Consider the following 15,271-nt stretch of genomic DNA (forward strand, 5'->3'; position numbering starts at 1 on the left):
AAATGAGGGTGTGAAACATAGTTTTTTTTTTGTTTATCTTGTACTTGTGGGAGTACAGAAATACAGTGTTCATGAGTGTACTTGTGGGAGTACAGAAATACAGTGTTCATGAGTTGGTGGTGCCACATCTTGCTCAAGGACAAACACTGTACAGCTGTCATCGAGCCACATAAATGATAGAAAGCATTTAGCAGTTGCTCTGTTTGAAAATGAAATATTTACTAGATTGAAACCAGCTTCTAAAAAGCTATTTGCTATCTTTACTCACCACACTCCCGTAAACTGTTCAGGTGGGGAGACAGAGAGATTGAGAGAGAGAGAGATTGAGGGAGAGAGAGAGAGAGGGAGAGAGAGATTGAGGGAGAGAGAGAGAGAGAGAGCGCTGGAGAAAGCGGGAATGTGATTGCTTAGAGGTGGGTGGGTGAGAGAGCGGATCCCATGTGCTGGTTCTAGCTTGTTACCGCCTGTGAAGTGAAGTGTGCAGCCTGTGTGTCAGAGATAATGGAGGCGCGTTTTACCTGCAGGGTAGAGGGGGCGTTACCGCTATGGAGAGGCTCCTTGGACCTTGAGACCTACCTCGCAGCTGCAGGCAGGGCCCTCCTGAGAACAGCAGCAGGCGAGGCAGGATGACGGACTGGGAGGGCTGGACTCCTGCTGGGGTTCCAACCAGGGATTCTACAGGCCCTGTGTTGTCTCTCCACATCGGGTGGTGGACTCCAGTAGTACTGTGGGTGGCTGTAGGGAGAACAGGCCATCTGGACTGGGCTGCACTGTAGTGGCCACAGAGGATTCAGCCACAGCTCTACTGTGAACTGCTACAATAAGAGCCTGTGTGGGCAAAACTAGAAACAAGTAAACAAAGAATGGCATGGGAGAATTTCCCTACACTCTTATCTATCTATTTAAAGTAGTTATTCCTCCTCTTTCTTCCGCCTCTCTCCCTGCATTCTGTATCTCACCCTTTCTGCGGCCCTCTTGGGATGGCTCTGTTTACATGAGTTTCTAAATCCTTTTTTGTGTTGCTTCATTTATTCATTCTTTGTCTTTGCGCTCCTGGCTTTGCCCAATTCAAAAAGAAAGCCGTGGGTCTGCAGAGAGGAGAACATTGGGAAAAGAGCCTTTTGTTGTTCATTTGAAAGAGCAGCTTCCAGTCTGACAAATGGCAGCCCTCTGATAGGGAACGACAGGAGTCTGAATACACACACGGCTCTGAACACACTCCAACTCTGATCCTGCCAATGTTCTGATCTCAAGTGTGTCTTGCTGTGTGGTGAGGATAACCGGCAACAGTCTCAGCACTCCACCTCTCCCGTCAAACTCCAAATGAGAGCAGAGAAAGACAGGAGGGAAATAACGTAATTCCACACAAAACACAAAACCACCTTTTCCCTCATTCATTTCCATGACATTGGAACAGTTGCTGGAACAATAAACCTCTCTCCATTCCTCAACAGCCTATTGGCCATTGTGGGGGTTCTGAATGAGAGGACGTCTGGGTGCTATGAATGCTTATGTTGTGCTGTGTGTCCGACTCTCTTGACCTGTATTCTTGTCGCAGTTTCCATGCACTTGTGCCCCTTGACCCTCTCCAGTGCAATAAGAGCTCAGGGCTGTGCCTGGGATCCCCATGGACTCTGGGTCCCCATGACCACTCCCTGTTCTTCCTCTGTTCAACAAGGGGCATTGTAGGGGAGCGTCATCTCCATGGAGAGCGGCCGCGTGTTCCAGGCCTAACAGTCCTAATGCAGCGTGTGAGGACACGAGGAGATGGGGAGTGGAGGGGCAGACTGAAGGACTGTTGGGAGGGAGTGACACCATCCTCCTGCACAATTGCTCCACACCTCTATTGTCCAGCCAACTGTTAGGTATTGTGGACGGGTCAGGTTGGATTCAGGCCTGGGTGATAATATGTAGTGTTCCTGTGAGAGTGCTCCTGTCTGCAGTGTGTTTTACAGGCTGAATGAGGGCCTCTCTATGTACAATGCTGTGGGACAGACAGGGAGAGAGGGAGTTGTCTCATACGTCTTTCTCCAGGTGTTTCAAGTTTCATGTTTTAATGTCACGTGCACAAGTACAGTGAAATGCCTTCTGGCAAGCTCTAAACCCAACAATGCAGTAATCAATAACAAGGTAATACTAAAAATAACATAAGGAAGAACAAGAACACGAGAGGGTAAGTAAGTAAGCATACTATATACAGGGTCAGTTCCAGTACCATATTTACAATGTGCAGGGATACTGGATCTATACAGGTAGGTATGTATATGGGTAAGGTGACTGGGCATCAGGATATATTATACACAGAGTAGCGGCATTGTATATGATGATTGTATGTGAGTGTGTGTGTGTGTGTGTGTAGAGTCAGTATAAATGTATGTGCATATTATGTGTGTGAGAAAATTATGAATTGAATGTTTGTGTGTGTGTTGGAGTGTCACTGTGTGTGAGTGTGTAGGGCCCTGTGAGTGTGTAGGACCCTGTGAGTGTGTAGGGCCCTGTGAGTGTGTAGGGCCCTGTGAGTGTGTAGGGCCCTGTGAGTGTGTAGGGCCCTGTGAGTGTGTAGGGCCCTGTGAGTGTGTAGGGCCCTGTGAGTGTGTAGGGCCCTGTGAGTGTGTAGGGCCCTGTGAGTGTGTAGGGCCCTGTGAGTGTGTAGGGCCCTGTGAGTGTGCACAGAGACAGTGCAAAAAAATAAATAATACACAAGGGTCAACTCAGATAGTCTGTGTAGCTATTTTGTTAGCTATTTAGCAGTCTTATGGCTTGGGGATGGAAGCTGTTCAGGAGCCTGTTGGTGCCAGACTTGATGCACCTGTACCGCTTGCCATGCGGAAGCAGAGAGAACAGTTTATGTGTGGAGAGACGTCTGGGACAGAGGCCCTCTGTGTGTGGAGGTAGATCAGGCTAGGTGGGGTGGACGGACGAGGGTGACGGCAGCTGGTAAGGATCCTGTTTGTACATGAGATCCAAAACCCTCTCATGGATAATACTCTCCTCTCCTATGACTTGCAGCTTTGGGGCAATGCATGTCGCCATTGTCTACAGAGAGCAGAATGTGGATAACAAACTCCTTTTACTCTTCTATATGAGTTCCATCCTCCCATTACCCCTGGAGTGCAGAGGGACGGACATATTCAGATGTAGTTACAGTATTATAGTAGAGTAGTTACAGTATAGTAAAGCCAGTAGAGAGGAATCACCATGAGTAGTTCATTCTGACAATCTCTGGCTTTGTGGCGATTAAATTGCCTCTGCTACTCGCTGATTAGAAGAGCTCTCAGAGGAGGAGAGTGAATGGCTCTTTCATACACTGTCCTCTATCTGTCTGTGTCTATGGGTGATGCCATAGAGACTTAGTGAGAGAGAGAGTCATTCCATAATCCACACAGAGAGTTGAGGAGGTGGTCAAGGAGCTGCAGCTGGGATAAAGGCAGTGATTGTAGCGCCCTCCCGCCCTCCACCAGTCAACTGATGATGGATGAGGGGCTGGAGGTAGAGTCTCTCTGGTCCCTGGCAGAAGAAGGAAGAGAATGTCTCTCTCTAGTTCTAGGAGTTCCCTACCCAGCATTGATCCCCACTGGCAAGGACTCAGCAGGAGTCTATTATCTGGGAGATTACATTTAAAGCCCTTCATTTTGTACGCATGGCTTTTTGAATGGCCCAGGCACAAAAGGCCTGATTGAGTTTCCATTGGCCATCTGAGCTGGACAGTAGCTCCCACCCCGCTCCACCCTGACCTGGATAGAGACTGTGCATCATCCTGAACAAATTACAACACCCTCTATCATGTCCTTTACCCTCTAACCTATCCCCTATTCTCTTTCTCTTTCCTTTGTACTTTCCTCTTTACAGTGAAGGAAAAAAGTATTTGATCCCCTGCTGATGATGTACGTTTGCCCACTGACGAAGAAATTATCAGTCTATAATTGTAATGGTAGGTTTATTTGAACAGTGAGAGACAGAATAACAACAAAACAATCCAGAAAAACACATGTCAAAAATGTTATAAATTGATTTGCATTTTAATGAGGGAAATAAGTATTTGACCCCTCTGCAAAACATGACTTAGTACTTAGTACTTGGCAATCACAGAGGTCAGATGTTTCTTGTAGTTGGCCACCAGGTTTGCACACATCTCAGGAGGGATTTTGTCCCACTCCTCTTTGCAGATCTTCTCCAAGTCATTAACGTTTCGAGGCTGACGTTTGGCAACTCGAACCTTCAGCTTCCTCCATAGATTTTCTATGGGATTAAGGTCTGGAGACTGGCTAGGCCACTCTAGGATCTTAATGTGCTTCTTCTTGAGCCACTCCTTTGTTGCCTTGGCCGTGTGTTTTGGGTCATTTTCATGCTGGAATACCCATCCACGACCCATTTTCAATGCCCTGGCTGAGGGAAGGAGGTTCTCACCCAAGATTTGACGGTACATTGCTCCGTCCATCGTCCCTTTGACGCGGTGAAGTTGTCCTGTCCCCTTAGCAGAAAAACACCCCCAAAGTATAATGTTTCCACCTCCATGTTTGACGGTGGGGATGGTGTTCTTGGGGTCATAGGCAGCATTCCTCCTCCTCCAAACACGGCGAGTTAAGTTGATGCCAAAAAGCTCCATTCTGTTCTCATCTGACCACAACACTTTCACCCAGTTGTCCTTTGAATCATTCAGATGTTCATTGGCAAACTTCAGACGGGCATGTATATGTTTTTTCTTGAGCAGGGGGAACTTGCGGGCGCTGCAGGATTTCAGTCCTTCACGGCATAGTGTGTTACCAATAGTTTTTTTGGTGACTATGGTCCCAGCTGCCTTGAGATCATTGACAAGATCCTCCCGTGTATTTCTGATTCCTCACCGTTCTCATGATCATTGCAACTTCACAAAGTGAGATCTTGCATGGAGCCCCAGGCCGAGGGAGATTGATAGTTCTTTGGTGTTTCTTCCATTTGCGAATAATCGCACCAACTGTTGTCACCTTCTCACCAAGCTGCTTGGCAATGGTCTTGTAGCCCATTCCAGCCTTGTGTAGGTCTACAATCTTGTCCCTGACATCCTTGGAGAGCTCTTTGGTCTTGGCCATGGTGGAGAGTTTGGAATCTGATTGATTGATTGCTTCTGTGGACAGGTGTTGTTTATACAGGTAACAAACTGAGATTAGGAGCACTCCCTTTAAGAGTGTGCTCCTAATCTCAGCTCGTTACCTGTATAAAAGACACCTGGGAGCCAGAAATCTTTCTGATTGAGAGGGGGTCAAATACTTATTTCCCTCATTAAAATGCAAATCAATTTATAACATTTTTGACATACGTTTTTCAGGATTTTTTTTTTGTTATTCTGTCTCTCACTGTTCAAATAAACCTACTATTAAAATAATAGACGGATCATTTCTTTGTCAGTGGGCAAATGTACAAAATCAGCAGGGGATCAAATACTTTTTTCCCTCACTGTACCTACCAAGATAATTCTCATCAGTTCAGTTATAGTCACAGTTGTGTACATTCCCCCTCAAGCGGACACCAAGACGGCCATCAAGGAACTTCATTGGACTATATTCAAACTGAAAACCATACAACCTGAGGCTGCATTTATTGTAGCTGGAGATTTTAGCAAAGCAAATTTGAGAACAAGTCTACCTAAATTCTTCCAGCATATTGATTGCGCTACGCGCTTGCGCAACACCCTCGTCCACAGCTACGCTAACTTCCGCGATGCATACAAAGCCCTACCCCACCCTCCCTTCGGCAAATCCGACCACAATGCCATCTTGCTCCTTCCGTCTTATAGGCACAAACTTAAAAATGATGTACCAGTGACGAGAACCATTCAATGCTGGGCACGCTTCAAGATTGTTTTGATCACGCAGACTGGAATATGTTCCGGTCAGCCTCAGAGAATAACATCGACCTATAAGCTGACTCAGTGAGTGCATTTATAAAGAAGTGATGTTGTACCCACTGTGACTATTAAAACCTACTCTAACCAGAAACCGTGGATGGATGGCAGCAAAACTGAAAGTACGATCCACTGCATTTAACCATAGAAAGAGGTCTGGGAATATGTCTGAATATAAACAGTGTAGCTATTCCCTCTGCAAGGCAATCAAACAAGCAAAATGCCAATACAGGGACAAGGTGGAGTCGCAATTCAGCGGCTCAGACACAAAAAGAAATCCAGCCACGTCATGGACACCGACGTCACGCTTCCAGACAAACTAAACACCTTCTTTGCCCGCTTTGAGGATAATACAGTGCCACTTTTGCGGCCCGCTAACAAGGACTGCGCCCCTCTCCTTCTCCGTTGCTGACGTGAGTAAAACATTTAAACGTGTTAACCCTTGCAAGGCTGCTGGCCCAGATGGGATTCCTAGCTGCGTCCTCAAAGCATGTGCAGACCAGCTGGCTGGTGTGTTTACGTACATATTCAATCGTTCCCTATTCCAATCTGTCCCCACATGCTTCAAGATGCTACCATTGTTCCTGTACCCAAGAAGGCAAAGATAACTGAACTAAATGACTACCGCACTTTAGCACTCACTTCTGTCATCATGAAGTGCTTCGAGAGACTAGTCAAGGATCATATCACCTCCACCTTACCGGCCAGCCTAGAACCACTTCAGTTTGCATACCGCCCAAACAGGTCCACAGACGATGCACTTTCCATCACACTGCACACTTCCCTATCCCATCTGGACAAAAGGAATACCAATGTAAGAATGTTGTTCATTGACTACAGCTCAGCATTCAACATGTACCCTCCAAGCTCATCATCAAGCTGGAGGCCCTGGCTCTCAACCCCGCCCTGTGCATTCGGGTCCTGGACTTTCTGACGGGCCGCCCCCAGGTGGTGAAGGTAGGAAACATCATCTCCACTTCACTAACCCTCAACACTGGGCCCCACAAGGGTGCATGCTCAGTCCCCTCCTGTCCTCCCTGTTCACCCACGACTGCGTGGCCATGCACACCTCCAACTCAATCATCAAGTTTGCAGACGACACAACAGTAGTGGGCTTGATTACCAACAGCGAAGAGACAGCCTACATGGAGGAGGTGAGGGCACTCGGAGTGTGGTGTCAGGAAAACAACCTCTCACTCAACGTCAAGAAAACTAAGGAGATGATCGTGGACTTCAGGAAACAGCAGAGGGAGCACCCCCATATTCACATTGAAGGGACAGCAGTGGAGAAAGTGGAAAGTTTTATGTTCCTCGGCGTACACGTCACAGACAAACTGAAATGGTCCACTCACACAAACAGTGTGGTGAAGAAGGAGCAGCAGAAGAAATTTAGCTTGTCACCCAAAACCCTGACAAACTTTTACAGATGCACAATTGAGAGCATCCTGTCGGGCTGTATCACAGCCAGGTACAGCAACTGCACCCTCCTCAACAACAAGGCTCTCCAGAGGGTGGTGCGGTCTGCACAATGCATCACCGGGAGCAAACTACCTGCCCTCCATGACACCTATAGCACCCGATGTCACAGGAAGGCCAAAAATATCATCAAGGACATCAACCACAGAGCCACTGCCTGTTCACACCGCTACCATCCAGAAGGCGAGGTCAGTACAGGTGCATCAAACTGAAAAACAGCTTCTATCTCAAGGCCATCAGACTGCTAAACAGCAATCACTGACTCAGAGAGGTTGCTGTCTACATTGAGACCCAGTCACTGGCCACTTTAATAAATGGATCACTAGTCACTTTATACAATGCACTCTAAATAATGCCACTTTAATAATGTTTACATATCTTACATTGCTCATATCACATGTATATACTGATTTTACTGTATATAGTTGATATATTGTGATAATCGACAAGCAGTGTTGTCGGGCAAAAATAGAATAACCACATTCATGCCATTATCTTCTTGTTGTCATGTATGTACTGAATAATTCAGACCCCATCACCCCAACACTAATGCCTGCAACATATCTTAGATCCCAATTCTCATACCTAACAACAGTGCCATGATTACCGGCCACATCAGCATACATTCAAAAATCTCTTCATGTATCATTATGTTAAAGCACACAGATGGCTGTCCACAGAGAAAGAAAAAGAGAACGCATTCCTCCCCTCCAGCTAACTCCATCAGGGTAGACATCTTGGGTCAGAGGAGCATCCTTTTCCCTCTCTCTCTGTGAGCCACTCCTGCTTCAGGACCAATCTGCTCCCAGGGCAACCCGAGACCAGTGGTGGAAAAAGTATCCAATTGTCATACTTGAGTAAAAGTAAAAGTAAAAGTGAAAGTCAGCCGGTAAAATACTACTTGAATAAAAGTCTAAAAGTATTTAGTTCTAAATATACTTAAGTATCAAAATAAATGTAATTTCTAAAATGTACTTAAGTATCAAAAGTTGAAGTAAAAGTCTGAATAATTTAAAATTCCTTATATTAAGCAAATCAGACGGCACAATGTTCTTGTTTTTATTTATTTACGGAGAGCGAGAGGCACACTCCACCACTCAGACATCATTTACAAACAAAGCATTTGTGTTGAGTGAATCTGCCAGATCAGGTAGCAGGGATGACCAGGGAAGTTCTCTTGAAGTGTGTGAATTGGACCATTTTTCTGTCCTGCTAAATGTAGGTATGTAGTGAAGTACAAGTAGAAGTTGTCAAAAATATAAATAGTTAAGTAAAGTAGAGATACAAAAAAAAAACTTGTAGTACTTATTAAGTATTTTTACTTAAGTACTTTACACCACTGCCCCCCCCCCCCCCCCCCCCACCACCACCACCACCACCTCCCATCACCTAACCAGCAACCCCCATCGTCCCTTTACATCACTGGGTGTCATTACTATATACAACAGCAGAGCCATGGTAACTATAGGACCAGGCTAGCTAGGAGAATCCCCTCAGCCTTTAACAATTCATTCATCTATTTTTCCCCCCAGGGGTGGGCAACTCCAGTCCTCGGGGGCCTGATTGGTGTCACACTTTTTTCTCCATCCCTAGCAAACCCAGCTGATTAATCAAATTGCATTCTAAACTGAATTAGTTGATTGCATTCATGATTAGTTGATTATTGAAGTCAGGTGTGTTGGCTAGAGCTGGGGCAAAACTGTGACACCAGTCAAGCCCCCGAGGTCTGGAATTTCCTACCCCTGCTTGATGATCGTTCTTTTCTTTCTTTCTTTCATTTTTTGCAACTCAGCAGTCCAGAGGTCAATATTATGTTGGTCAAATCTCACCCTAGGCTGGAAGCGGGCAATTGATTACCCCTCCAAGGTTATATTCCCTGGACGATATTGATCAATTAATCATGATGGATTTCCAATGGTGACTGTCCTTCTTGTGTAGGTACCTTTAAGGGCTCTATTCAATCAGATCCGCTGTAGCTAACATCTGCTTAGGGTTGTTTTGATGTTGTCAGAAGGGGAACTGCTTTAGAGCTGTTAAATCCACAAGTGGCTCCTGGCATTACACCTAAAGAGTCGCATTAACAGAAATCCCATGCAACCCTGTTTACAAGTTGGACCATTGGAATATGAGATGTAATCTACACCTCGATTAGGCTGCTAGAAATCCTCACTATTTAGTTGAATCATTTTTCAATTTGAGAGCAATTATGTCTATATAGCCTACACTTTCTCTTTCTGAACTGGTAACAGGAGTGGGACGGGTGTGGCTTCGTGACCATGATCGCAAGAGCAGCTGCTCACCATTTGACGACTCCAATGCAGTTCCACCTCCTACACCGCCAAAACATCTGCCAATGTGGGTGTCTGATTGATCTGATTGAATCTAGGCCTAAAGCTGAGATCCACGTTAGGAGAAACAGCGCCACTGGTTGCCCCAGGCATTTATGTTATTGCTTTCCTTTTGTTTATGGAATGGAGGAGAGGAGCTGCAGCATCAACGTAAAACAACCGTGTAGTAAATACCCTGCTGTTCTATCACACGTGCTGATATCCGTCTGTTGTTTGAAGTAACGTCTTCGCTGTTGTAATATCGCAAACGAACATGGCAGTTTCTCTGCTACGGATTCCAACTTTAATGCCCGAGAGACAGATGAAATGACCTCTGCCGGACTTGACGAGGTGCAATACAATCAAGAATAACAAGTTATAGTGGATGTGTTAGAAAAATTCACAATATAAAAATTATTGGGAAAAATCGCCTTCCCATAAGAGGGTGAAACTTTTCTTAGTTTTCCACTTTTTCTCTACAGCACACGGCCTTGACATGTGACCTGAGATTTGCAAACACTATTGTGGTGATGAAATTGTGATTGAAAAAAACTAAAAATGTCCATTGTCTTGTAAACTAGATTCTCTGTGAGCTAATGTGAACCATTGGCACTGTATTGGTACTGTACTGACTTTGAGCACAACAAAAAGAACTTGTGACAAATCAGATTATCAGAAATCAAGGTAAGACCCAGATGCAGACACGTTGAATTGACAATGGTTAATATTTCAACAGGGGCAGGCAATAGACAGGTCAAGGCAGGCAGGGGTCAGTAAACCAGAGGTTGGGCAAAGGTACAGGCCGGCAGGCTCAGGGTAAGGTGTAGGCAGAGTGGTCAGGCAGGCGGGCTCAGAGTCAGGACAGGCAGAGTGGTCAGGCAGGCGGGCTCAGAGCCAGGACAGGCAGAGTGGTCAGGCAGGTGGGCTCAGAGCCAGGACAGGCAGAGTGGTCAGGCAGGCGGGCTCAGAGCCAGGACAGGCAAGGGTCAAAACCAGGAGCGCGAGAAAAAGAGAGACTGGAAAAAGCAGATGCTCATAACAAAAACGTTGGTTGACTTGACAAACAAGATGAACTGGCAATGGACAAACAGAGAACACAGATATATATACACGGGATGATGGGGAAGATGGGCGACACCTGGAGGAGGGTGGAGACAAGCACAAAGACAGGTGAAACAGATCAGGGTTTGACAAATCAGATACAGTGCCTTGCGAAAGTATTCGGCCCCATTGAACTTTGCGACCTTTTGCCACATTTCAGGCTTCAAACATAAAGATATAAAACGGTATTTTTTTGTGAAGAATCAACAACAAGTGGGACACAATCATGAAGTGGAACGACATTTATTGGATATTTCAAACTTTTTTAACAAATCAAAAACTGAAAAATTGGACGTGCAAAATTATTCAGCCCCTTTACTTTCGGTGCAGCAAACTCTCTCCAGAAGTTCAGTGAGGATCTCTGAATGATCCAATGTTGACCTAAATGACTAATGATGATAAATACAATCCACCTGTGTGTAATCAAGTCTCCGTATAAATGCACCTGCACTGTGATAGTCTCAGAGGTCCGTTAAAAGCGCAGAGAGCTTTTGAAGAACAAGGAACATACCAGGCAGGAAGAACAAGGAACATACCAGGCAGGTCCGAGATACTGTTGTGAAGAAGTTTAAAGCCGGATTTGGATACAAAAAGATTTCCCAAGCTTTAAACATCCCAAGGAGCACTGTGCAAGCGATAATATTGAAATGGAAGGAGTATCAGACCACTGCAAATCTACCAAGACCTGGCCGTCCCTCTAAACTTTCAGCTCATACAAGGAGAAGACTGATCAGAGATGCAGCCAAGAGGCCCATGATCACTCTGGATGAACTGCAGAGATCTACAGCTGAGGTGGGAGACTCTGTCCATAGGACAACAATCAGTCGTATATTGCACAAATCTGGCCTTTATGGAAGAGTGGCAAGAAGAAAGCCATTTCTTAAAGATATCCATAAAAAGTGTCGTTTAAAGTTTGCCACAAGCCACCTGGGAGACACACCAAACATGTGGAAGAAGGTGCTCTGGTCAGATGAAACCAAAATTGAACTTTTTGGCAACAATGCAAAACGTTATGTTTGGCGTAAAAGCAACACAGCTCATCACCCTGAACACACCATCCCCACTGTCAAACATGGTGGTGGCAGCATCATGGTTTGGGCCTGCTTTTCTTCAGCAGGGACAGGGAAGATGGTTAAAATTGATGGGAAGATGGATGGAGTCAAATACAGGACCATTCTGGAAGAAAACCTGATGGAGTCTGCAAAAGACCTGAGACTGGGACGGAGATTTGTCTTCCAACAAGACAATGATCTAAAACATAAAGCCAAATCTACAATGGAATGGTTCAAAAATAAACATATCCAGGTGTTAGAAGGCCAAGTCAAAGTCCAGACCTGAATCCAAACGAGAATCTGTGGAAAGAACTGAAAACTGCTGTTCACAAATGCTCTCCATCCAACCTCACTGAGCTCGAGCTGTTTTGCAAGGAGGAATGGGAAAAAATGTCAGTCTCTCGATGTGCAAAACTGATAGAGACATACCCCAAGCGACTTACAGCTGTAATCGCAGCAAAAGGTGGCGCTACTTAAGGGGGCTGAATAATTTTGCACGCCCAATTTTTAAGTTTTTGATTTGTTAAAAAAGTTTGAAATACCCAATAAATGTCGTTCCACTTCATGATTGTGTCCCACTTGTTGTTGATTCTTCACAAAAAAATACAGTTTTATATCTTTATGTTTGAACCCTGAAATGTGGCAAAAGGTCGCAAAGTTCAAGGGGGCCGAATACTTTCGCAAGGCACTGTAGGTCAGGATTCTTCTCTTTTTTAGATTTTAAAGAATAATCCTGCATCTTCTAATCTAATCAATCAATCAAATGTATTTTATAAAGCTCTTTTTACATCAGCAGTTGTCACAAAGTGCTTACAGATATCCAGCCTAAAACCCTGAAGAACAAGCAATGGAGATGTAAGAGCACGGTGGCTAGGAAAAACTCCCTAGAAAGGCAGGAACCTAGGAAGAAACCTAGAGAGGAACCAGGCTCCGTGGAGGTGGTCCTCTTCTGGCTGTGCCCGATAGGAAGTCAAGATGTTGCAGCATCGACACTGGGGACTGAGACAAGGGTGGCCGTGTATGAGTTAAGCTTTATGAGAGTGTGTGTACTGTCCAGTGCAGTGCCCCCCCCCCCCCCCCCCCCCCCCGCCTTTGATTATTGACCGAACAGTTCAATAGAGGGCACAAAGTGAATTGATTTGAGAGGTGTCTTATTCCTCGGAAAAGGTATTTGATGAAAAATAGGAGGGGAAGGGCTGGTGGCAGAATAGAGCAGAGCAAAGTGTGCCGAATGACATTGATTTTCAGTTGGGGGAAGAAGAAGAGGAGTGTGTGGGAGAGAGAGAGCGAGGAGGCAATCTGTTGCTAAGCCTGGTCTCGTCCTTTATTAGACCTTGAGAGATAATAATAAGCCTGGTTGTCACGCCTCTCTTTCAGCTCCTGTAATTTCCGTTACTCACTGCATTTCTCCCCTTCGTCCTGTTTTCACAAAGGGCAGTTATCATTTCCAATTAGGCCGGTGTACAGGGACCCAGAGGCATTTCATTAAGGGCCCAACCTCCATTTGGAGTCCCATTGTGGCAATTATTCTGAGGGCTATTGGTTGGAAGAATGAGGGCACACAGGACGAAGCACCTGAACAAAGACAGCTGGAGAGGAGATGTCAACATTGACTGCACACACCCATCACTACTGGAGCGCGCGCCAGCCCACACACACACACACACACACACACACACACACACACACACACACACACACACACACACACACACACACACACACACACACACACACACACACACACACCCCTACGGTCCTTTACTATTTCTAAGGCATATGCAAATTAGGCAAGCACAAAACCCCACCACGCATTTGTCACTAATTGAAGACATGTCAATTATGAATGTAGGAACATTCAGAGCAGTGCCACTGTTAATCCCTGTGTGGTTGTGGTTTATAAAGCTGCTCTGGCTGTAAGTGGCAGGACTCATATGGGAGACAGGAGAGAAGGAGAATTCTTCATTCTCTGTTATCGCAACATGCTTGACAGGCATTATCTCTCACCAAACAAAGTGGCATATTAAAGCTGGCTGGTAAACTCTGTCTTGTAGTGCAATATGAAAACTGTTAGATCTAAACCCTGCTGTGCTCACTGCTGAAGATGAAACACGGAGGAGACTGGTTTAAATCAATGCAGTGTAACTTCTTATGTTGACACACATTTTCATGTGTTTGTGTGTGTGTGTCTGTGTGTGTCAGTTTGAAGGAGAGGACACGCCCGTCAAATCTCGAGTGAATAGATGCCCACCACTTCACCACATCCACAGGGCAGTAATCAAGTTGCGGGCTGATTCTCCTGGTAATACTCTGTGGAGATCAGAACACTGATACATTCCACCACTGACACATTGTTTGCAAGCTCAAGGAGATGTATGCACAAACAGAAACACAGACTCCACACACACACAAACACTTTACTATTTCTAAAGCATATGCAAATTAGGCAAGCACAAAACCCCACCACGCATTTGTCACTAATTGAAAACATGTCAATTATGAATGTAGGAACATACAGAGAAGTGCCACTGTTAATCCCTGTGTGGTTGTGGTTTATAAAGCTGCTCTGGCTGTAAGTGGCAGGACTCATATGGGAGACAGGAGAGAGGGGGAGGGAGGGAGACAGGGGAGAGGGGGAGAAAGGAGAGAGGTGGAGGGAGGAAAACAGGAGGGAGGGGAGGGAGAGAGACAGGAAAGGGGGGGAGGAAGGGAGACAGGGGAGAGGGGGAGGAAGGGAGACAGGGGAGAGGGGGAGGAAGGGAGACAGGGGAGAAGGGGAGACAGGGAGACAGGAGAGAGGTGGAGGGAGGAAGACAGGAGGGAGGGGAGGGAGACAGGAAAGGGGGGAGGAAGGGAGACAGGGGAGAGGGGGAGACAGGGAGACAGGAAAGGGGGGGAGGAAGGGAGACAGGAGAGAGGTGGAGGGAGGAAGACAGGGGAGACAGGGAGACAGGGAGACAGGAAAGGGGGGTAGGAAGGGAGACAGGAGAGAGGGGGAGGAAGGGAGACAGGGGAGAGGGGGAGACAGGGAGACATGAGAGGTGGAGGGAGGAAGACATGAGGGAGGGGAGGGAGGGAGACATGAAAGGGGGGAGGAAGGGAGACAGGGGAGAGGGGGAGACAGGGAGACAGGAAGGGGGGGAGACAGGAGAGAGGGGGAGGAAGGGAGACAGGGGAGAGGGGGAGACAGGGAGACAGGAGAGAGGTGGAGGGAGGAAGACAGGAGAGAGGGGGAGGAAGGGAGACAGGGGAGAGAGGGAGACAGGGAGACAGGAGAGAGGTGGAGGGAGGAAGACAGGAGGGAGGGGAGGGAGACAGGAGACAGGAAAGGGGGGGAGGAAGGGAGACAGGGGAGAGGGGGAGACAGGGAGACAGGAAGGGGGGGGAGACAGGAGAGAGGGGGAGGAAGGGAGACAGGGGAGAGGGGGAGACAG

The sequence above is a fragment of the Oncorhynchus kisutch genome, linkage group LG8 (genome assembly GCF_002021735.2).
Source record: "Oncorhynchus kisutch isolate 150728-3 linkage group LG8, Okis_V2, whole genome shotgun sequence".
Classification (NCBI taxonomy): domain Eukaryota; kingdom Metazoa; phylum Chordata; class Actinopteri; order Salmoniformes; family Salmonidae; genus Oncorhynchus; species Oncorhynchus kisutch.